This window comes from Trichosurus vulpecula, chromosome 1, assembly GCF_011100635.1.
Source record: "Trichosurus vulpecula isolate mTriVul1 chromosome 1, mTriVul1.pri, whole genome shotgun sequence".
NCBI classification, from domain to species: Eukaryota; Metazoa; Chordata; class Mammalia; order Diprotodontia; family Phalangeridae; genus Trichosurus; species Trichosurus vulpecula.
Window position 1 is genome coordinate 262125283 of NC_050573.1, and position 25018 is coordinate 262150300.

Sequence of the window (25018 nt, forward strand, 5' to 3'; positions counted from 1 at the left end):
CTTCTATGAATTCTTTTTGGGCAAGTGACCATTTGACGTTGCTCTTTGGGGGTTTCTTTACTTCAATACCCTCCTCTGAAGACGAACCCCGCTCATCTCTATTCCTGTAATAGGTTTCTATGGTTGGATTCGTTCTCCTTGGCCTGTGCATTTTTATTTTGTAGTAATACCTATAGCCCTGGGATATGGGAACTGGTGACTCTTGCCCCAGATCGTTAGTTCCCTCCTTTAGCCTGGAACCAAAGCCAAAACTTCAGCGTTCTGAAAGTGCCCACGGCCAGAGGCTTTTACCCCACTGCTTCTGCACTCACCAGGCATGTGTTCGTTCCTTCTCACCCCCACCACTACTTAAAACACAACTGAGTCTGGCGTTCCTTGTCAGCAGAGGTTCCCACAGTCTTCTTGGGATCAAACGCACAACTCCCCTCACTATCCTGGGGTGAAAAGTTCCAGTGGCTGAGGGCGACGCAGCCTCTCAGACCAACTAACTCCAAGGCTTGCCGCTAATTGTCTGAGCGGCTTCCCAGCTTGTTGTTAAAACAGAACCTAGCCTGGAGGTGTTTATTCCTGGAGGGGACCAAACCTAGTCCTGGAGTTTTTCTTCAGATTTTCTCAAACTATTCGAGGAAAACCCCAGTTGTGCCTTTATTTTTCTTTGTCCACACACACTTTGTTTGCCCTAAGGTGCTATTTTAACTCTTTTGTGGGGGAAAATCTTGAGAGCTTGAAATTTTCTGACCTACTCCGCCATATTCCCAGAATCCTTTACTGTCTTTCTTCTAATAAGTTGTTGTTTGGCTGAACAAAGATGTATATTAACAATATCCTTAATAATTTTTTTTTTCCATGAAAGGCAGCACAGCCTACTGGTTAAAGTCCTGGGCTTGGAACCACGAATGCCATAGTTCACATTTCACCTCTGATACTGAAAGAATTAGACCTTCAGAAATGAAACACAATTCATAGGCCATCTATCCAACATATTTGATTTGTTGGGGAGGAAAAGGGAGGTGTAGTGACTTATTGAAAGTCACTCAGAGAGTAAATTTCAGAGGTTGGCTTTGAACCTACATCCTCTGATTCCAGAGCAATTTCTCTTAATGCTTTGACATCGGGAAATTTTTAATTCATTTTGCTTAAAACCTTTTTACATTCTAAAATGTTTTTCATTCATTTTCATTGTTTTCTAGCCATGTCTCTTCTATTTTGTGATTATACACTTAGTTAATTGAACATCTGTGGAAGAACATCATATTTTTCTTTATCAAATTCCATATTGTTAGATTTCTACTATCATGTTAACTATCCTTTTTTTTTTAGTTTTATATAACATGCCAATTTGAGAATCTACCATCTATATCTCACAAAAATCATTATGGTATGATCCTGGGGAATTGGTATATTTGGGGGTCAGGAATATTCTTCTGATTCTATCAAGCTTATGAAATGTTTTGAATGGCATACTCAGCTGGCCATTTAAACACTTCAACTCTTAGGTAGTCACTGAGAATTCTAATGAAGTTAAAATTAACCATTGTAGAGTATTAGTATTTTTTAATGAGTATAGGGAAATCATGTGGATTGATTTGTCCATGAGACTGACTTTTCTTCCAGAAAAGACATTTACAAACTTATGTGAGAGTATCAAATGTGCATAAATTACATATATAAAAAATAGTTTTTAAGTATGCATTGGAATTTTAGCATGAGTTATAAACCTTAAAACAAATTTTGAATGTGCTTTTAGGGCATATCTATAATTGATAAAAGCAAAATATAATATGATATATATTTTTCTTGCCAAAAATACCTACTGTTTTTCAGACTGTGCTTATGTAGAATTTTTACACTTTCATATCTGCCTCTTTCACACTGATCCCTTATCCTTGTCCTGGAAATGAGATAAAACTTAAAAATCTCCCTGATTAATACAGATTATAAATGCCTCATACTTTCCTTAGTAAAACATTTAGTTGTTTGACCAAATTAATTTATTATTATTAGACAGAATTCTGGTTACAATTTTCTTTAAACAGGCTCTTGCTGTCAATTGCTAGATCTATACTCTGAATCATTGGTTTTAAAGTTTTGTTGTGGTTTTAGACCCATTTATCAGTCTGGTGAAGCCTATGCACACCTTTTCAAGAATGTTTTCAAATGGCCTGTAATAAGGAAACCAATTTCATTTAAAAAAAAATTCACAGACCTCAGGTTAAAAAGCCCTGCTATAAATCTTAGTTCTGTTTATGAAATAACAGCTATTTGAATCCATCAGTCAAGGAATATTTGTTAGGCACTCACTATATGCCACCAAGCTCTGTGCAAAGCACTAGGGATGCAAAGAAAAACAGATAAACAAAAAAAATATATATTCCCTTCCCTCATGGATGTTACAGTCTAATAGAGGATACAACATACAGACAATTGTATAATAATAGCTAGCTTTTATACAGTGATGTGGATAACAAAGGCACCCTGAGGGATGAGTTTCTCTCCCTGGCAACCTAAAGTCTCCTCCCCTTATCTTGAGTTACCATATAACTTCCCCCCATCCTGAACCATAGAATTCCTTGTTTCCTTTCCCACCCAGGGTTATGAAGTGTCTCCCATATCTTGTGTTCATTGTTGTCCTTATCCCTTAAGACTTATCCTATCCCTAAATCTCCAACCCCCATAAGAAACCCTAAAATCGTCCTACAGACTGTATAGCTTTTTGTTTATATAAGTCTGGTCCCTCCCCTATATCAGTGCCTTTGTTTCACTCCTTGCTAAATCTCAGTCCTGCTTCTTTTGCATCAATAAAGCTCCTAATGGCTACAGAGGAGGTCTAAGTCAATTCTTTCACATTTGATGAACCAGCTCTCCCAACCCTGACCTCATCATTATTTTGGTGCCGAAACCCAGAAATCCAAATATTGATTGGACTCCAATGATCTTCTTCTAGCCACTGTGATAACAGATAAGCACCCTTTTCTTTGTTCTCTTCTCCTGACCCTTTCTGCTTCCACTGTCTCCCTAGCAATTAGAACCCTGGAGTGCTCAGGCACTGCTAGCGGCATCTGAAGCTCCACTGACTTCTGCATGGTCAGTCAGATTCTGGCCCTTGGTATAAGGGAACCTCCTTGTCCTGGGTGAGAGGCTGCTAGCTGACTGCTAGGAGGGAAATTCAGGAAGGAGATCTTTAAAGAAAAGTGTCTAAGTGTTTCATTGTAACACAGCCTGACCTCAATATTATCTGGGAAAATAATTTGTGAAGGGGATTTCTGACAAAACAAGCTTAGTAAGATATTTGGTCTCCAAAACTTAAGGAAAAAGCACCCTGCTCTGCTTGAGCAGACTTCTAACCCTGTCTTTTTCTCCCTGCACCCTGGTTTTTCTTTGGGGGCCCCTGTACCCAGGATTCAGAGTCTCTGTGCCCTGTGGGCCTCCTTGGGGGTCCCTGAGCCAGCCCAAGGAAGTAAAGGTTATCTGGAACTTGGAATTATCAACACATGTCTTCAAAAAATGTCAGTTTATAGATAATAACCTTTTTATTTAAAGTGCTAAGAATATTGGGTCTTAGAAATTAAAATGTTACCACTAGTGATTATGAATCCAGATTTGATTTGCTCATCCAACTAAGTTCTTAATTAATTAGTCCTGTTTCATGTTTTAAATACATGATAATTGCTTGTGGTGTGGTTATTTTTCTAAATTTTCTTATATTGTGAAACTTGGTTAACATTGTACATTACCAATGTTTGTTAGAAAAGCAATTCCTCATAATCTAGATGTTGTTAGAGTAAGAATTGTACTTAAGTAAGAACTGAGGTCATTAACTAAAACAAGAATTTTTGGAAACATCTAGTTATAAATTCTTATCAGCCCTGTGTAAGTCCTCTTAAGGTTTCCAGCTAATTTGTTTTATGAAAGTTTTAGTGATTATTCCTTTTAACATCAGGGTAAATTATATGCTTTTTCTTTTAGAAAGGGAAATACTTTTTACAAAGAAATGTTTTGCAAAATCTTTTTATGTGATTTTAAAGGCTCGCTATACTGATAACAATTGTATTCAAGCCTACTATGAATTCTCTAAGTTTCACTCCTGGGTTTGTCGTGTCCTTAGATCAGCCTTAAATAGGTGCTTTCAGAGAAACAGTCACTGGTTCATGCTTCAGGTACCCTACAAAAGGACACTAGTCTCTTGAATGTTGGTCTGAAAGGTTCTAAGAAAACAGCTTAGCAGATTTTCAATTGATCTTTAAGCTTTGAATCCCCTCCTGACAACCCTGGTCACTCCCTTCCCTTGAGTCAAGAGGGTATCTCAGTACAACTGCAAATAGCCCTGGAGTTTTTCTACTAACTCTTCTCATCCCAGATCAGATTAGAAAAAGAGAGTTTCACCCTTCCCCTCACCTGCAAATTTACCTTCTCCCACCTGGTGAAAGGAGGGATTGGGAAAGGGCATTAGCTACCATGGGTCCCAGCTGGAAATGGCCCTGGGCCCGTAGGGCAGAAAGCCTGGAAGTACCTCCCAGGAAGCCAGCCAATCGCATCTGCACTTAGTAAGACAATCCATCTTGCTATCAATAATTTTTATATGATCTGGAAATGCAATTGATGTCATCTGAAGTTTATTGTTTGTGATGCAGCTAAAACAATTAGAAAATAATAAGATTGCTGGTTATGTTTTGATGCTAAAACCTAAAGCTGGTAATTGATTAGTTTATGTGTGTGTTATATGAAAAGGAGGGTTCTGCCCATTCAGAGCAGTCCTCAGGGCTAGTCAAAAACACAGCCCATAGCATCTCTAAGGATAGATGGGGTAGATAAGGCAGCCCCTTCTCAGGGGTCCCTGTCCATCTTTAATTTTATAGGCTTGCTAAAGAGCTTATTTCAGTTATGGGATTCCTAAACAAGGAACTTGGCATGCTGGGAATTTACAAGTATATAGAAATAACCTCTAGTGATTGGCTTTTGCACAAGGACAGATTTAAAATTGGAGATCTAAGTCCTAGTAAAATTTTTTTTTGATTAGTGAAACTTGCCATCTGAGGTAAAAGTTCTTGGGACCATAATGAACTGTGTTTTTGAGCTACCTGGTGGATCATAAAAATTCACCAATAATCAATAGTCAATACACTACCATCTGAGAGAAATGCCACAAGCTACTCAGAGAGAATGTGACTGGTACAGGTGTAGGCCTGTGTCTGGAAAAGCTGAGAGGACAATCTTAGCCTCAATCTAAGATGGGATCCTCCTGGCTCAGTTTCCCATTGTGTTCCTTTGAAAAAGTTCCCACCTGACTATTCCTGAGTCTGGCAATGAGATGGAATTCATACTACATGGTTTTTAAAACTGTGATATTTTACCTAATCCTGTCCTTGTCTTTCCCTTTTATGGCAAATTTCTGTAATCAAAGGACGTGGTTAGTATAAGATGTGAGCACAATATAAGTATGTGAAATCTTGATCTTTTCAATCTGAATGTGTAGTCCGTGGAATAGAGCATTGTTTCTGAATATGGGAATAATTAGACAAAGGGAAAAGAAGTTTGTGAAACCAAGGCACACACAATGTTGAGTCATTTTCCCATAGACTAAGGCTGGGATACATCTGAGGTACTAGAACAAAGTGTGTGTTTAAGATCTGAGCTATTTAGCCTGAAGTTATATTCATTTTTACATTTTAAACAACTTAGTAAATGGGTATTTGGCCTAGTTATCTGCCTGTTACTAGATATATGTCTGTATGGAATAAAGTGCTTAAATGTTTCAAAATGATTTTAGAATAATTGAGTATTTGTACAACAGATTGAGGGATATAACTGTTATTTTATTAACTACTGAAACTAGATCACAAACATTTTCAGTTTGGAGAAAAGAATTTCAGTGCCACTTTCTTAGAGGTAACTTATGGAATACTTTTGCATTAACAGAAAATTCAATTTCATTCAAAATTTGTTACTATTGTGGAAATAATATCTTTTTATACTGTGTTCTGTGGTGCAAACATGTTTTATTATAAGCAACTTCTTGAAATGCATTGTTTCAGAATTAATTACTTCTGGATCCTCCCAAGTCTTTTATGATAACTGCAATAAAAGTCACTCTCTTATAAGTAAATTCATCTCTATAATTATTGAACTCAAGGGTAGAAAGCTTCTACCTGCAAAGTGTTGTTACTTATATTTACATGTGGAGAGTTGGATCCTCAGTGGCGTCTGATCCTCCTAAGGAATTGGAATCAGAGTGGAAACTTTTGAGAAAATAACAAGATCAAAAATCCTGTATGTCAAAAGTCAATAATAGCATCATAGGGCTCTTGGTTGCTTTCTTTGTCACTCATAATGTTCCTTCTATTTTGGGCTCTGCATATTGAACTTGTCTATCAGATTTGTGTCTTCTAGACTGTTGGCTGTCCACCTGCAGATGGTCATGCAACAAGGATGCCTGTTCCACACTCTCTTCATCCCCTGGATGCTGCTTCACCCTCATTTTACTCCTCTCCTTACCCCCCACTCAGGTAGGGACAGCTCCTTTGTCCCTCTCTCAAAAGCATTTGGGTGGATAGTGAGGCAGACAGGAATGCTGAGGCAGATAAAGCAAGCAGGAGGCAGGATGTGAGATGTGAGATAAGAATGTGGGTGTGACTCGCCAGAAAATTGATCAAAGAAGACTATACATTGAAGCTCCTCACCTTGGGGACTTGTCTGTGTGCTTTCTAGCTATGCTGGGTTCTGGGCCCCACCGTGAACCACTTCTATTTCTATACCACTGATTCCTGATTCCCACCCTATGCCTAGGGTTCGACCTGATTCCTCAGGACTGGAAGCCTAATGCCTTAATTCAAATAGGGAACTCTGTGGGGCAGGGAAGAGTACACTATTGCTGGGTGTATCAACATCATTCCCAGGATACTAGCTTACTCCCTATAGCTCTCCCCCTATCCCCTGGAAGCTCTGCAAGGAATTTATCCTTTGAGCATTTGAAGGACATTACATGCAGCCTCTTGGATGCAAGACATCCACTCCTGCCTGATATCTCCCCCTACCTCTTCCTGGGGGTCATGGTTTCTCCCCCTTGTTTCATTCTGACCTTGTTATTTATCGCTTTATTTGCTCTTATATTTGGTCCGACCTTGTTTGACCTCCTGGTTCATTCACTTTGTGTCTTCTCGCTTGCAGAAATTCTACTTTGAACTTTTAGGCTACCAACCCTTACCCTTGGTGTCCCTGAGTGGTTCGCCTCTCTCCACCCTGGACTCAGCTGGCACTGCATTCCGCACCTCCACACTGACCATCCCTCCTCAACCTATGCTTGGCCCCTGAAATGGACTGTTCACCCCTGTTCAGCAGGAAGCAACTACTGAAGACAATGACCTTTGCTCCTTTTTCCTGAAAGAGTTCTCCTGCCTAGTGGTTGAGTGGGGAAATGATGTGGATAACAAAGGTGCCCTGAGGGGTGAATTTCTCTCCCTGGTGACCTAAAGTCTCCTTCCTTTATGAATTACCATATAACTTCCCCCTTATCCTGAACCATGGAATTCCTTGTTTCCTGTCCCACCCTGGGTCATAAAATGTCTCCCTTATCTTGTGTCCATTGTTGTCCTTATCCCTTAAGACTTATCCTATCCCTAAATCTCCAACCCCCATAAGAAACCCTAAAATCATCCTACAGACTGTATAGCTTTTTGTCTATATGAGTCTGGTCCCTTCCCTACATCAGTGCCTTTGTTTAGCTCCTTGCTAAATCTCAGGCTCACTGCTTTTGCATCAATAAAGCTCCCAGTAGCTACGGAGGAGGTCTAAGTGAATTCTTTCACATTTGATGAACCAGTTCTCCTAAGTCATAGCACTTCAAGTTTTGTCAATGCTTTCTAAATATTCTCTCAGCTTTTATTTATGGCAAATCTGAATGTGGGTGGTATTATTAAACCTATTTTATAAACAAGGAAATGTGACAGACAAAGATTAAGTGACTTGACCATGGTCACACAACTAGTAAATATTTGTGGCTGGATTTGTACTTGTCTTCCTGCCTCTGATCCTCCATTCATTGTGTCACCTAGCTATTATATAGAAGATAAGTTGAAGATAACTACAAGAGGAAAGAAGGACTGAGGAATCCCTGAAAAAGCTTCTTGCAACAAGGTACAAATTTGTATTAAAATGCATAGTTTCTACTCTTTATTTTAAACTCTTTCACTTGATGCATTTTCTGAAAAATAAAAAAGGAGAAAAATAGGCAAATCTAAGTGTCCATTCAATCTTAACATCCAACAAGAATGTCCTAGGAGAAAAATATTTTGTCTAGGGAAAAGAATTCTCTAGTGCATTATTTTTTAGGGAAACAAAATACAAAATGATTTGTTCCCTTTGGCTTGACATGCATTCACACATTTTCTCATTTGTTTTTTCTTTTTTTTTTTTTAATAAAGGTTCTGTCAATCCATGTGATCATGTTATATTGTGTTGTTCTTACTCTTTTGCCCAAATAATAACAAAATGTACATTTAAAAACATTTCCTTTGAAGGCCCTGAAATAAAGACCAGCGCAGCTCGAGGCACAATTTTTCTCTTATCATAGAACAAAAAAAGGAAAGAAAATGAGTTTGCTTCTCCCTCATGGAATTTGCTGAATCTTCTTTCTTTGTAGACCTGATTAAAAAGTCACAAAGAAGCTTCATTTTTACTATTATGTTTTAACTATTGATTTGTTGTGAGGCAAGCAGTCTCCAAGGAGATTTGTTTAATTTGCACCTAAATATATTTTTCATTCATTCTTTCATTTAGCAAACACCTACTGTGGGTTAGTGATTGTGCTAGACTCTGGACAGTCAGTGAGTAAATAAAAATTTAATATATGCCTACCGTGCTAAGAATTGTTAGGTGCTGGGGATATTTTTAAAAGGGGCAAAAGACAGCCCCTGGACTCTAGGAGCTCACAATCTAATGAAGGAGACCACAGGCAAATACATATGTAAAAATATCATATATTAGAGTGCAAATAGGAAATATTATTTTTTTAAATGAAGGTGCTAACATAAAGAGAGGTTAGGAAAGGCTTCTTGTAGAAGATAGGATTTTGGGTAGGACTTGAAGGAAGCCAGGGAAAGCAGTAGAGAAATGAGAAAAGGAATATCATTTCAGATATGGAATAAAGCCAGAGAAAATACCCAAAGTTGAGAAGCGTAATGTTTTATTCATAGAATAGCAAGGAGTTCAATCTCAGTGGATGAAAGATTATGAAAGTGAGAAGGTGTAAGACACAATAATCAATGACCATAGCATTCTAACTTTTGATAAACCCAAAGACTCCAGCTTCTGGGGTAAGAACTCACCACTTGACAAAATCTGCTGGGAAAACTGGGAAAGAATATGGCCCAAAACTAAACATAGGCCAACATCTTATACTGTATACCAAGATAAGGTAAAAATGGATATACATTTAGCCATAAAGGGTGATACCATAAGCAAATTGGGAGAACAAGGAATAGTTTACCTGTCAGATTTATGAACAATAGAAGAACTTATGACCAAACAAGAGATAGATAATGTTATGAAATACAAAATGGATGATTTTGATTGCATTAAGTTAAAAAAATTTTGCATAAACAATGCTAACGTAACCAAGATCAGAAGGAGAGCAGTAAGCTGGGAAACAATTACTACAATGAAGTTCTCTGATAAAAGCCTCATTTCTAAATTTATAGAGAACTGAATCAAATTTATAAGACTACAAGTCATTCACCAAATGATAAATATTCAAAAGATATGAACAGATAATTTTTGATGAAGAAATTTAGTAAAGAAATTTGATAAAGAATTAAAAAATAGGAAAATGATAAATGTTGGACATGTGGGAATATCTGAACACTAATGCATTGTTGGTGGATTTGTGAATTGATCCAACCATTCTAGAGAGCAATTTGGAGCTCTGATCAAAGGGCTACAAAACAACATAAGCTTTGATCCAGCAATACCACTACTAGGTTTGTATCCCAAAGAGATCATAAAAATGGGAAAAGGACTCACATGTATAAAAATATTTACGGCAGCTCTTCTTGTGGTGGCCAAGAATTGGAAATTGAGGAGATGCGCATCAATTGGGGAATGGCTAAACAAGTTGTGGAATATGAATGTAATGGAATACTATTTTTCAATAAGAAATGATGACCAGGTAGATTTCAGAAAATCCTGGAAAGACTAACATGAACTGATGGTGAGTGAAGTGAGCAGAAACCGGAAGAACATTGTACAGAGTAATAGCAACATTGTGCAATGGTCACCTTCGATAGACTTAGCTCTTCTCAGCAATGCCATGATCTAAGACAATTCCAAAAGACTAATGAATAGAAAATGCTATCCCCATCCAGGGAAAGAACTATGGAGTCTGAATGCAGATTAAGACATGCTATTTTCTCTTTCTTGTTGTTCCTTTTTAATTCTCAATGTTTTTCCCTTTTGTTCTGATTCTTCTTTCCCAACTTGACTAATAGAGAAGATTGCATTCTGACTTGGGGGTAGAGGGAAGAGGAAAACATTAAAACTCAAAATCTTATAAAAGTTAATGTTGAAAAAATAAAAATAAATAAAAAAATAAATTTAATTTACAAGAAGAAGAAAGTGAGAAGGTGTAAGAAGAATAGCAATGTGTGTGTATCTGTGTGTGTATCTGTGTGGGGATGGTAGAGATGAGTAATGAACAGTTTTAAATAATGAACAAAAGATGTTGCTTTTGATCCTGGAGGTGATAGGGAGCCATTGGAGTTTATTAAGAGATGTGTGTGAGTGTATGTGCGTGTGTGGTTGCGTGGTGTGTAACATGGGCATACAATTGTTATAACTTGTACCTAAATTCAAGCAAATAAGCTGATAGGACAAAGGTTGCTTAAGGTCCTTGTCATTTAATGGATTGATATTTGCTCACGCTGTGTTCATCTCTGCTGTTCCTGTCCTCTGAATCAAGAGATCAACACCATTATTGATTAAAAAATGATGTAAAGGATTCATACATCACAACTCATTTTTAATACTATATACTGCCAGATTGTATAATCTATTTTTACTGTACAGTCATATAATATTTTATATTATCATTCTATTCTATTATTTTACATTCAAGCTTATAGAATATTACCTTAGGAAATAAACTCTTACATTTCCAAGACTTCTAGAACAATGATTCACTCTTTTACCATTTCTCTTAAATTACATTATTGTTGTTTAGTTGGTTTAGTCATGTCTGGCTCTTTGAGAAATCCTATTTGAGGTTTTCTTTGCAAAGATACTGTAATAGTTTGCTTTTTTCTTCTCCAGCTCATTTTACAAATGAGGAACTGAAGTAAACAGAGTTACTTGACTTTGCTTAAAGTCACACAGCTAGTAAATGTCTGAGGCCACATTTGAATTCCTGAAGATGAGTGTTTCTGATTCCAGGCATGATACTCTATGTAGTACACCTTTTAGCTGCCTTGAAATCACTGTTGTTGTACAATACTCAATTAATGAAGACTAAGGCTTTCCTTTAGTGAGAAAAAAAGAACTTTTGTGGTATTATATCTATAAGAAAAGAGATTCTACATGAATTTAATTGAATAGTAAACATTTCAAGCTGTTTTTAGTGTTTTATTTCATTTTTGCTATTTTTTTCAGACTTTCCTTGAGATGAAATTGAGGAGACTCTTTACTGCATTCTGTTTCATCCTGTTTCTACAAGAGTATAGATTAGATTAAATTATTTTTTCCAGCTTCATATCTGAAATCCCAAAGTAGCTCTGATTATGGTTAAGGTTACATGACACCTTTTCAATGATATCTTCATTTCCCCAGATATACATACATCAAACCCTACTTTGAAACAAAAAAATTTATTAAATGAAACTGATACATGAAGTGACCATATCTGGTGGTCTAAACTGCATTTTCCACTTGTAGTCTAGTCATAGGTTCCCAAAGTGGATGACACCACCCCTCCGGGGTGCTGGAATGATCCATGGGGGCCACAGTAGTCTTGGGTGCAATTGGGGGGCATTGAATAAAAATAAGGGGGCCGTGGAAGCATAAAGAAAGAAGATAAGAAAATTTTGAAAAAATGTTCATATGTGTTTCATCTGTTGTATAACAGAGTTTTAGTCATAGTGATTACATTATTTTTAAAAATAAACACACAAAATGCAAGTTATAACTAATCAGTGGTCAAGTCCATTGTCAGGTCTTAACAAACAAGTGTTGGAAGGCTAGTGCATTGCCCATTGTCAGGAACTCCAGCATGCATCAGCTGGAATAGGCATGTGTAATGACTTGCTTACTATATGATACCATACAGGTATATGATGTAATATTATATCATTAATATTTCAATGGAGGAAAAAACAAATTACAATACATTATTCAATTTAAAATGTGGCATTTAAATATATATATATGTTCATATGCATATACATACATACATATATGTATAAATGATGTGAATTAAAAACAAACATTAAAAGGTTAAAGAAAGTAGATTTCTAGGGTGAGGCTAAGTAATTTTTTTTTTTCAGAATAGGACAGTAAGCAGAACAAGTTTTGGATTCTCTGGTCTAGACTCAACTCAATTGTCTTCTCTCATGGTGTCATTCCTGTTCTACATGATCATTCCTAATCTTCATGCTGCTATTCCTATTTACCAATCCAGGATATCTTCCCAACCCCAGCTGCTAACATCTTATCTCCTGGCTCAACATACATATACATATACATATACATATACATATACATATACATATACATATACATATACATATACATATACATATACATATACATACACATATACATGCACATGCACATATACATATATACACATACATATACACAGGTATATGCATCCACATGTATATACACATACAAGTACAAATACACATAGATGTGTTATATTTACACATATACGTTATACATGTGTGTGATATGTGTGTATATATGTTATATACATATGGGGGATGTGGGTGTATATGATTGTTTATTTATCAGGATGGGAAGGTTACAGAGTTTCTGACAAACACCACTCCAATTGTCATTAATTTATTTTGTTTAAACCTTCAATATATTTATAAATGTACACATTATCTAACACGATAAATACATGATACATAGATCAGTGACAGCTTCACTTTTTATTATCTTATATTCAAAACTCAGCAGAGTTCCGTCGCTCAAAGAACTAACTTACTTGTTATTTGTTGATTGATTCCAATTCTCTCCTGAGAGGAAGGATGTGTTTCATAACCTGATCTGTGGGAATAAGGATTTGTCAACTCAAGTCATTTGAGTTCAGCAGTCTTTTAGTTGTAGTTTTGTTTAAATTCCAAAAAAAAATCACTGTCCATTTTGTGTTCTTGGTTCTTTGTTTACTTCACATAAAAATCATTTTGAAATTTTCTCATATTTGTCACTTATTATCATGAATCACATTCCATATAATTCAGATCAGTTCAGCCATTCCTCAAATGATGCACACTAACTGAATTTGTCTATTTTTCAATTCAATTCAGTTTAATAAACATTTGCTAAGCACTTACTCTGAGCCAGGCATAGTGCTAAAAGCTGAGGAATACAAACAAGAAAAAGAAAGACAGTACCTGACCTTAATGAGTTTCCAGTCTAATGGAGAAGATAACCCAAAAAAGGAAGCTGAAAATTGGCAGGAACATATTCAGAGGTTATGCCTCAAAGTGGCATGACATTTACTTGTGTTGAAACCAAGTAGAGCTGCTGATAGAAAGTTGCCTCACAATTTGTGAGTCCTATATGAAGGAAGGCTTTGTGTGGAGTTTATTGCTTCACCCCACCCCCCAAGCCCTTCATTCAGAAAACAGAGGCAACTGAAGGAATTAAGAAGGTTTTGAGTGAAAACAAAACAAAATAAAGCAAAAAAAAAATCTAGCATCATGGTGATAAGATTTCAGCTGAACAGCTGAGGAGGAGGAGGCATGATGTTCTTTGGAGCAGAAACCAAGTACAGCTTCTGAGAGAAAAGTCTGTGCTTGTTTTTACTACCTTAAAGAGTACTGCTATGCATATGTAGGTCTTGTGGTGCTGTTTTTCCCTCTCATTGACCTGTTAGAGTATATTACTAACAATGAGATTGCTACATCAGGAAGTTCATAAATTAATCATGCCTATTAAATAATTTCAAGTATATATCCAGAAAAGTTGCACCATTTCATAGTTCCATCAACAGAAATATAAATATCTTAATATTTACAGGGAGTATAAACTGTAGCATTAGTTGTTTCCATATTTTATAATTCTTATGAGTATTGATACATCAGAGAGAGTTTCATTCATAGATTTTTCTTCAGTTGGCAGCTTAATTTGCATTAATATTTCTGAAAACTTTTTTCATATCCTCAGGCTACTTAATTTTTGGGAAATAACTGTCAATCATAAATATTTATTTCATTTCTTTATATGACCTACATTTCAGACACTTTGATAGCTTTTATTCCTCTTACACTATAATAATTTACTATCCAACCATTTGAAGATCTTTACTATCTTTTCGTTTTGAATATTCTGGGAAAATTTCTGGAAAGAAAAACCTGCTGCAACCTTTGTTTTAGTCAAAACTGTGACACATACACATAATATATTTGTGTATGTTTATTGCATATAGTCATATGCATATACACATATGTTCACAAACATGTGAATGTTTACATGTGTATAGGTGCACAAATGCAGGTATGCACATATCTCTATAAAGATATATAAATATGCATATACTTGTTACACATGTAGGTATGTGTGAATAAATATCCACATATAAAATATATTTATGCATGTATTCATGCATATACATATATGCATATACACACATAATGACTATGATCTAGCTCCTCTGCCAGAGATAGGTGTATCAGTAAGGCAAGATTCATGACCTTGAGGATGTACATGAACATGCCTGTATGGCTCAGATTCAAAAAGTATGAAAAACTCTCTAGGTAGAAGGCAGAGAAAGTATAACATTTATTTAGACACAAGAGGATCAAATCCCAAGACCAATAACTACAATTCTATATAGCAGTAACTATATTCCAAAGCCAGTAAGCCCACCTCAATGTTGCAACAAGGAAATTATAACACATCATTATACCAAAGAACCAAGTTATCCTGGAACCTTCCTCCCCATAAACACTCACAAATTCTAACTGTCTGCTTGCCTGGGTTCTCTCCCCTCTCAGTTTTCTGCTTTCTGAAGTTCCCTGGTTTCCACTCACCTCTCTGCTCTTCACTCTTTCCACAGCTCTGTTGGCTCAGAGTTCTTACTTCTCCTTGTCCTGGATTCTGAATTCTCACTTCTGACTTCTGAATACTCTGTTCTAAATGGCTACCTTCTGGGTGTATATACTCTTTTTAGGGGCTGAGGGCTTCAAGCCCAGTCAGCAAAAGTGTGTGGGCTTGAGGCTGAGTGCCTAGTAAGTAAAGGGAGTAGACCTGACTACAAATAATTTTCCTAATATTGAACCAGCCTTGCATTCCTGGGCTAAATCCTACCTGGTCATAATGTATTATTCTCATTATAAGTTGCTGTAATCTTTTTGCTAATGTTTTGTTCAAAATTTTTGCATCAATATTCATTAGGGAAATTGGTGTATAATATTCTTTCTCTGTTTTGGCTCTTCCTGGTTTAAGAATTAGTACCATATTTGTGTCATAAAAAGAATTTGGTTGGAATCCTTCTTCACCTATTTTCCCAAATAGTCTATAAAGTGTTGGAAATAATTGTTGCATAAAAGTTTGATAGAATTCACATGTAAATCCATCTGGACCTGGAATTTTTTTCCTAGGAATTTCATTCCTGGCTCTAACAATTTCTTTTTATGAGATGGGGTTATTCAAACAATTTACTCCTTCTGTTAATCTAGGCAATTTATATTTTTGAAAATATTCATCAGTTTCCCTAAGATTATCAAGTTTATGGGCATACGATTGGGCAAATTAATTCCTAATTACTGTTTTAATTTTCTCTACATTGGAGGTGGATTCACCCTTTTCATTTTTGATACTGGTAATTTGGTTTTTTCCTTTCTTTTTTTAATCAAATTGTTCAAAGGTTTATCAATTTTATTGTTTTCTTTCATAAAATCAGCTCTTAATTTTATTTATTAGTTCAATAGTTTTCTCAATTTCAATTTTATTAATTGATCCTTTGGTTTTCAGAATTTCTAATTTGGTAATTAATTGGGAATTTTCAATTTGTTCTTTTTCTAGCTGTTTCAGCTAGAAAATCCATTGATCTCCTTCTTCTTTATTTTATTCATGTAAGCATTCAGAGACATAAAACTTTCCCTAAGAAATGCCTTTACTGCATCCCGTAAGTTCTGGGATGTTGTCTCATCATTTTTTTTTATTTTTTTATTTAATATTTTTAGTTTTCAGCATTGATTTCCACAAGAGTTTGAATTACAAATTATTTCCACATTTCTACCCTCCCCCATACTCCAAGATGGTGTATATTCTGATTGCCCCATTCCCCAGTCAGACCTCCCTTCAGTTACCCCACTCTCCTCCATCCCCTTTTCCCTTACTTTCATGTAGGGCAAGAAAGATTTCTATGCCTCATTGTCCGTATGTCTTATTTCCCAGTTGCATGCAAAAACTCTTTTTTGAGCATCTGCTTTTAAAACTTGTAGTTACAAATTCTCTCCACTCTTCCCTCCCCATCCACCCTCCTTAATAAGGCAAGCAATTCAACATAGGCCACACATGTATCATTATGTGAAACCCTTCCACAATACTCATGTTGTGAAACAGTGACTATATTTTGCTCCCTCCTATCCTGCCCCCATTTTTCGGTTTTCTCTATTGACGCTGTCCCTTTTCAAAGGGTTTGCTTTTGATTACCTCCTCCACCTATCTGCACTCCCTTCTATCATCCCACCCTTTTTTGTCCCCTTCCTCCTTCTTTCCTGTGGGGTAAGATACTCAATTGAGTGTGTATGGTATTCCCTCCTCAAGTCAAATCCAGTGAGAGCAAGATTCACTCATTCCCCCTCACCTGTCCCTTCTTCCCTTCCAACAAACTGCTTTTTCTCACCACTTTTATGTGAAGTAATTTACCCCATTCTATCTCTCCTAATCCTCTCTGATCTCTCAATTTGATTTTACTTTTTTAGATATCATCCCCTCATATTCAACTCACCCTGTACCTTCTGCCTATACACACACACACACACACACACACACACACACACACACACATATATCTTTTTCCAAGTCCTTCCATCCCTTAATGTAGAAGCTGCTAGATCTTGTATTATTTTGATTGTGTTTCCACAATACTCAAATTGTTTCTTTCTGACTGCTTGAAGTATTTTCTTCTTGATCTGAGAGCTCTGGAAATTGGTGACAATATTCCTAGGAGTCTTCTTTTTGGGATCTTTTTGAGGAGGTGATTGGTGGATTCTTTCAATTTCTATTTTACCCTCTGGCTCTAGAATATCAGGGCAGTTCTCCTTGACAATTTCTTGAAAGATGATATCTAGGCTCTTTTCTTTGATCATGGCTTTCAGGTAGTCCAATAATTTTTAAATTATCTCTCCTGGACCTATTTTCTTTCAGTGGTTTTTCCAATGAGATATTTCATATTGTCTTACAGTTTTTCATTCCTTTGGTTCTGTTTTATAATATCTTGATTTCTCATCAAGTCACTAGCTTCCACTTGCTCCAATCTAATTTTTAAGGTGGTATTTTCTTCAACGTTCTTTTGGACCTCCTTTTCCATTTGGGTAATTCTGCCTTTCAAGGCATTCTTCTCCTCATTGGCTTTTTGGAGCTCTTTTGCCATTTGAGTTAGTCTATTTTTAAAGTGTTATTTTCTTCAGTATTTTTTGGGTTTCATTTAGCAAGTCATTGACTTGTTTTTCGTGTTTTTCGTGCATCACTCTCATTTCTCTTCCCAATTTTTCCTCTGCTTTTCTTACTTGCTTTTCCAATTCACTTTTGAGCTCTTCCATGGTCTGAGACCAATTCATCTTTTTCTTGAAAGCTTTTGATGTAGGCTCTTTGACTTTGTTGACTTCTTCTGGCTGTATGTTTTGGTCTTCATTGTCTCCAAATAATCATTCCCAAATCTGAGACTGAATCTTGGCACATTTTTGCTGCCTAGCCATGTTCCCAGCCAACTTACTTGACCCTTGAGTTTTTTGTTGGGGTATGACTGCTTGTAGAGTAGAGAATACTTTGTCCCAAACTTTATGGGTTGTGCTACTGTTTTCAGAGGTACTTCTACACAGCAAACTCTGCCATACCAGCGCTCCTTCTCCCCCAGCAACTGCCAACTAAGATTATGGCCCCTGATCCGGGCAGGGAAAGCTTGCTTTGCAGTCCTTCTCTAATCTGCTGCTTAATTCCTCCCACCAGGTGGGCCTGGGGACTGAAGAAATTGTAGCTGTAGCTCTGGAAGCAGCCTCAGAGCTGCACCACCTCTGCTTCCTTTCTCTCTGTCCCTGTAGCTTTTTCCCACTAACCTGCTCTGTTGTCTTTGGCATTTGTGGGTTGAGAAGTCTGGTAACTTCCACAACTCAATGATTCAGGGCCCTATGGCCTGTTCCACACAGCTCCCGGTCTCGTTGGTCCTGGCACATGCTGGGCTGTGCTCCACTCTGCTCCCAGCTCCGTTCGATTGACCCTTAAGCAAGTCTCTACTTTCCAGCTGCCATCTTTGCTCTGTACCCCATGTTTTCTCATTATTATCATTTTCTTTAATGAAGTTATAGATTGCTTTTATGAATCATTGTTTGACCCACTCATTCTGTAGGATAAGATTATTTAGTTTGTAATTAGTTTTTAGTCTATCTTTCTATGGCCCTTCATTGCAAATAATTTTATTGCATCATGATCTGAAAATGATACCTTGATTGTTCCTGCATTTCTGCACTGGATTGTGAGGTTTTTATACCCTAGTACGTGGTCAATTTTTGTGTATGTGTCATGTACCACTGAGAAAAAGGTATATTCCTTTCTAATTCCATTCATTTTTCTCCAGAGGTCTATCATACCTAACTTTGCTAAAATTCTATTCACCTCTTTAGCTTATTTCTTGTTTATTTTGAGGTTAGATTTATCAAGTTAAGAGAGAGGGAGGTTGAGGTCCCCCACTAGTATAGATTTGCTGTCAATTTGTCCTGTAGCTCCCTTAACCTCTCCTCTAAGAATCTCAATACTGTACCACTTGGTGCATATATGTTAAGTAATGATATTACTTCATTGTCTACCATGCCTTTTAGCATGATATAGCTTCCTCCCTTATCACTTTTAGTTAGAACTATCTTTGTTTTGCTGTGTCTGAGATTAGGAGTGCCACCTTTTTTTTTTTTACTTCAGCTGAAGCACAATATGATCTACTCCAGCCTTTTATCTTTACCCTTTCCCCCTTTCCAAATGTGTTTCTAGTAAACAACACATTGTAGGATTATGGCTTTAATCCATTCTGCTATCTGCCTCTGCTTTATGGGACAGTCCATGCACAGTTATGATTACTATCTGTCTTTTTCTCCCTCTTGTTCCCCCCTTCATGCTTTCTTTCTCCCTTCTCCCTTCCCCTCCTCAAAAGACTTTTGCTTTTGATGATGTCCTCCCTCAATTTTCTATCCATATCAACCCCCCTCTCTTAGCTTATGCTTTTCCCTTACTACTTCTTCCCTGCTTTCTAAACACTCCCTCCTTTTTAACCCTTTCCTCTCCTAGTGCCTGTAGGAGAAGTTTCATTTCTATTCTTGTGAGAGTATGTTATTTCCTCTTAGAATCAAATTTGATGAGAGTAAAGCTCAAACACTGCTCTTCTCCCTCCCTTCTTTGCCTCTAGTACAGTATTTTTTCTACCTCTTCATGTGATGTAATTTACCCTTTTCTTCCTCCTCCTTACCTCTTGTCCCAGAACAATCACTTTGCACCCCTTAAATTTTTTATTATCACATTATATACATCTATGTATATTCCTTTATATTGTCATAATAACTCTACCATTTTCAAGATTAACATATATATATATATATATATATTTATATATATATATATACATATATATATAACATATATATACACACATATAACTCATGTAAGACAGTATAATCCTATATAAGCATGTAAACAATTTGCCCTCATTGAATAACCAGGTTTTTTCTCCTGTTTACCCTTTTATATTGTTCTTGAGTTTTATATTTGAAGATCAAATTTTTCATTGAGCTCTTGCTTTTTTATCAGGAAAGTCTGGAATTCTCTGATTTAAATGAATGTCCATGTCCTTGTCTGAAAAATTATGCCCAATTTTGCTGGGTAGTTGATCCTTTCTTGTCCTCCAACCTCTTTTGCCATTCAGAATATCATATTCCAACACCTCTGATGTTTTATGTAGAAGCTGCAAGGTCCTGTGTGATCCTGAATGTAGTCCACTATATTTGAATTATTTCTTTCTGGCTGGTTGCAGTATTTTCTCCTTGGCCTGATAATTCTGGAATTTGGCTACAATATTCCTTGGAATTTTCCATTTGTTATCTCTTTCAGGGCGTGATCAGTGGATCCTTTCAATGACTATTTTACCCTGTGGTTCTCAAACCTCGAAGAAGCCTTCCTTGATGATTTCTTGGATGGTATTGTCCAGGCTTTATTTTCCATCATGGCTTTCCTGTAGAACAATAATTCTTAGATTATCTCTCCTCGATCTATTTTCCAGGTCAGTTGTTTTTTTTCCAATGAGATATTTCATGCTTTCTTCTTTTTTTTTCATTCTTTAGATTTTGTTTGACTGATTCTTGTTGTCACATAGAGTCATTAGATTCTACTTGCCCAATTCTAATTTTTAATGAATAGTTTTCTTCATTTAACTTCTGTACCTCCTCTCCCATTTGGCCAATTTTACTTTTCAAAGAGTCTTTTTCTCCAATAAGCTTATTTATCTCCTTAACCATTTCACCAATTTTAGTTTTTGAAGATTTGTTCTCATCACTGATTTTTTTTTCATTTTTTTTTCTTTTGTCTTTCTAATTTGGCTTTTAAAATCCTCCTTGAGCTCTTCCAGGAATGCTTTTTGGGCTTGAGACTAGATCATATTTCCTTTTGAGTTTTCTGATGTGGATATAGTTTCAATGCTGTCCTCATATTGGTATTTTTATATTCTCTATCTCTTTAGTAAGAACAAATGGTCTTTGTTTTTCTGGATCAGATCGAGTGCTTCTCCATGATTGTTGTCTTTTTCCTGGCTTTTAAAATGGCTTTCTCCTTTGGGGGCACAGGGACCTCTGTTCCACACTTCTTATGCTGGGAACTGGTGGCCTGGTTACTGGCTTTGTGTGCTGTGGCCTCTGGTTTTGTCAGCTAGAGGCTGCCCCTCACCTGGTGCTGAGCTGAAGCTGGCTGGTGTGTGCCAACGATTGCAGCCCACTGAAGTCTATCTGAGTTTCCTGGGGTCACAGAGCGGGATGCAGGGGTGAGGTGGTCTCACTGCTGGAAGTCTCCTCTTCCCCTAGGGCTGTGCTATAGCATGGGTGGTTTCAACTTTTGTCTGGGATGGTGTCTGTCACTTTCTGTGGCTGTGCACTGGCACTCCTGGCTTCCTGGTGTTGGCACTTGTGAGCTCCATCCCCTTGGGGCTCAAGAAATCCTAGTCTGCTGAGCTGGGGTCTGCTGGTATGCCTCCCTTCCTGCATTGGTATCCTTCTCCCACCATAAGGGGGACTCATTTCCCCAGCCTCCTAAGCTATAAGAGTGCTAACCCCCTACTTCTGCCTCCTCTCTTCCAGGGTTTTTCCCTTGGTAGTATTCTCTGGGTCATTCGAGGTGAGAAAGGGAGGGATGAGAGCACCTAATTTTACTCAGTCATCATGGGTCCTGGAAGTTCAAGAACATGAGTTTCAGACCTTTAGACTGTGGGCTGAAAGCCTCAGGAGTAGCTGCTGCCATGGCCACAGGCTCTGGGCTTCTCTCTCACCTAGCTCTGACAGACTCCCTTCCTGGGCTGAGAGGCCTAGGGATCACCACCACCACTGGCAATTTAGCCCTGTACCTGCTTCCACTCCCAATCCATTATGGTTTACTTGCATGTGCTGAGCACTCCCTTAAGACAGCCTTTTAACATAACTCTAGACAGTATAAAATACCTGCAAGTAAATCAACCAAAAGAAACCCAGAAAGTATATGGACAAAATTATTTTTTAAAAATTATACAAAGAGGGGTAGAGCCAAGATGGTGGCTGGAAAGCAGGGACTAGTGTGAGCTCCCTGCTGAGTCCCTCCAAAAACCTATAAAAATGGCTCTGAACAAATTCTAGAATTGCAGAACCCACAAAACAGCAGAGGGAAGCAGGGCTCCAGCCCAGGACAGCCTGGGTGGTCTCTGGGTGAGGTTTATCCCACACGGAGCTGGGAGCAGAGCCAAGCGGAGTGGAGCAGAGCCCAGCGTGAGCGGCATGGACCAACCAGACTAGGAACCGGGTGGAGCATGCCCTAGCACCATGAATCAGTGAGCTGCAGAAGTTACCAGACTTCTCAACCCACAAACACCAAAGACAACAGAGAAGGTTAGTGGGAAAAGCTGCAGGAGTGGAAGGAGTTCCAGGTTCAGCTACTGCCCCAGGGGCAGCAGAGGCGGGGCAGCTACAGAAGTGCAGCTCCAGTTGCTTCTGGCCCCAGGCAACCTGGTGGGAGGAATTAAGTGGCAGATCAGAGCAGGAGTGAAGAGCATGCTGAAGATCTAAGCCCAGTTCGGGTTGGGGGTTCTTGGTGAAGGAGGAGTACTGGTGTGGCAGAGCTGGAGCATCCGCCAAGTGTGGAACATAGAACTCTTTAGTCTACAAGCAGTCATACTCCACTGAAAACGCAAAGGTCACGTTAGTTGGTTGGGAATATGGCTAGGCAGTGAAAACACACCCAGATTCAGTCTCAGACTTTGAATTCTTTCTTTGGTGACAAAGAAGACCAAAACATACAGACAAAAGAAGTTAACAAAGTCAAAGAGCCTACAACAAAAGCCTCCAAGAAAAACATGAACTGGTCCCGGGCCATGGAAGAGCTCAAAAAGGATTTGGAAAAGCAAGTTAGAGAAGTAGAGGAAAAATTGGGAAGAGAAATGAGAAGAATGCAAGAAAACCATGAAAAGCAAGTCAATGACTTGCTAAAGGAGACCCAAAAAAATACTGAAAAATATACTGAAGAAAACAACACCTTAAAAAATAGATTTAACTCAAATGGCAAAAGAGCTCCAAAAAGCCAATGAGGAGAAGAATTCCTTGAAAGGCAGAATTAGTCAAATGGAAAAGGAGGTCCAAAAGACCACTGAAGAAAATACTACCTTAAAAATTAGATTGGAGCAAGTGGAAGCTAGTGACTTTAGGAGAAATCAAGATATTATAAAACAGAACCAAAGGAATGAAAAAATGGAAGACTGTGAAATATCTCACTGGAAAAACCACTGACCTGGAAAATAGATCCAGGAGAAATAATTTAAAAATCATTGGATTACATGAAAGCTTTGATCAAAAAAAAAAAGCCTAGATATCATCTTCCAAGAAATTATCAAGGAGAACTGCCCTGATATTCTAGATCCAGAGGGCAAAATAGAAATTGATAGAATCCATCGATCTCCTCCTCAAATAGATCCCAAGAACAAATCCCCGTGGAATATTGTTGCCAAATTCCAGAGCTCCCAGATAAAGGAGAAAATACTGCAAGCAGCCAGAAAAAAAATTTTAGTATTGTGGAAACACAATCAGAAAAATTGGCAGCTTCTACATTAAGAGATTGAAGGGCTTGGAATATGATATTCCAGAGGTCAATGGAGCTAGGATTAAAACCAAGAATCACCTACCCAGCAAAACTGAGTATCATGCTTCAAGGCAAAATATGGCTTTTCAGTAAAGTAGAGGACTTTCAAGCTTTCTCAGTGAAAAGACCACAGCTAAATAGAAAATTTGACTTTCCAACACATGAATCAAGAGAAGCATGAAAAGGTAAACAACAAAAAGAACAAGAAAAAAGAAATTGCAAGGGTCTTACTAAAGTTGAACTGTTTTGTTGACATTCCTACATGGAAAGATGATATGTATGATTCATGAGACCTCAGTATTAGGGTAGCTGAAGGGAATATGCATATATATATATATATATATATATATATTATATATATATATATATATATATATATATATATATATATATATCTGTGTGTGTGTGTGTGTTTATGTATATATATGTATAAGTGAATGTGTATGTATGTATAGATGTATGTGTATATGTGTATATACATATATATATATATATATATATATATATATATATATATATATATAGAGAGAGAGAGAGAGAGAGAGAGAGAGAGAGAGAGAGAGAGAGAGAGAGAGAGGGCACAAGGTGATTTGAAGATGAAAGGAAGATATCTAAAAGAAATTAAGGGATGAGAGAGGAATATATTGAGAGAGGGAGATAGGGAGAGATAGATGGGATAAATTATCTCACATAAAAGTGGCAAGAAAAAGCAGTTCTGCAGGAAGAGAAGAGAAGGCAGGTGAGGGGAGAATGAGTGAATCTTGCTCTCATCAGATTTGACCTGAGAAGGGAATACCATACATACTCAATTGGATATCTTCCCCCACAGGAAAGAAGAAGGAATAAGATAAAAAAGGGGGGGGGGATGATAGAAGGGAGGGCAGATGGGGTGGAGGTAATCAAAAACAAACACTTTCAAAAGGGGCCAGAATCAAGGGAGAAAGTTCAATAAAGGGGGATAGGTTAGGAAGGAGCAAAATATAGTTAGTCTTTCACAACATGAGTATTGTGGAAGGGTTATACATAATGATACACATGTGGCCTATGTTGCATTGCTTGACTTCTTAGGGAGGGTACGTGGGAAGGTAAGAGGGGAGAGAATTTGGAACTCAAAGTTTTAAAAACAGATGTTCAAAAACAACAACAAAAAAAGTTTTTGCAGGCAACTAGAAAATAAGATACACAGGCAATGGGGTGTAGAAATTTATCTTGCCCTACAAGAAAGGAAGGGAAA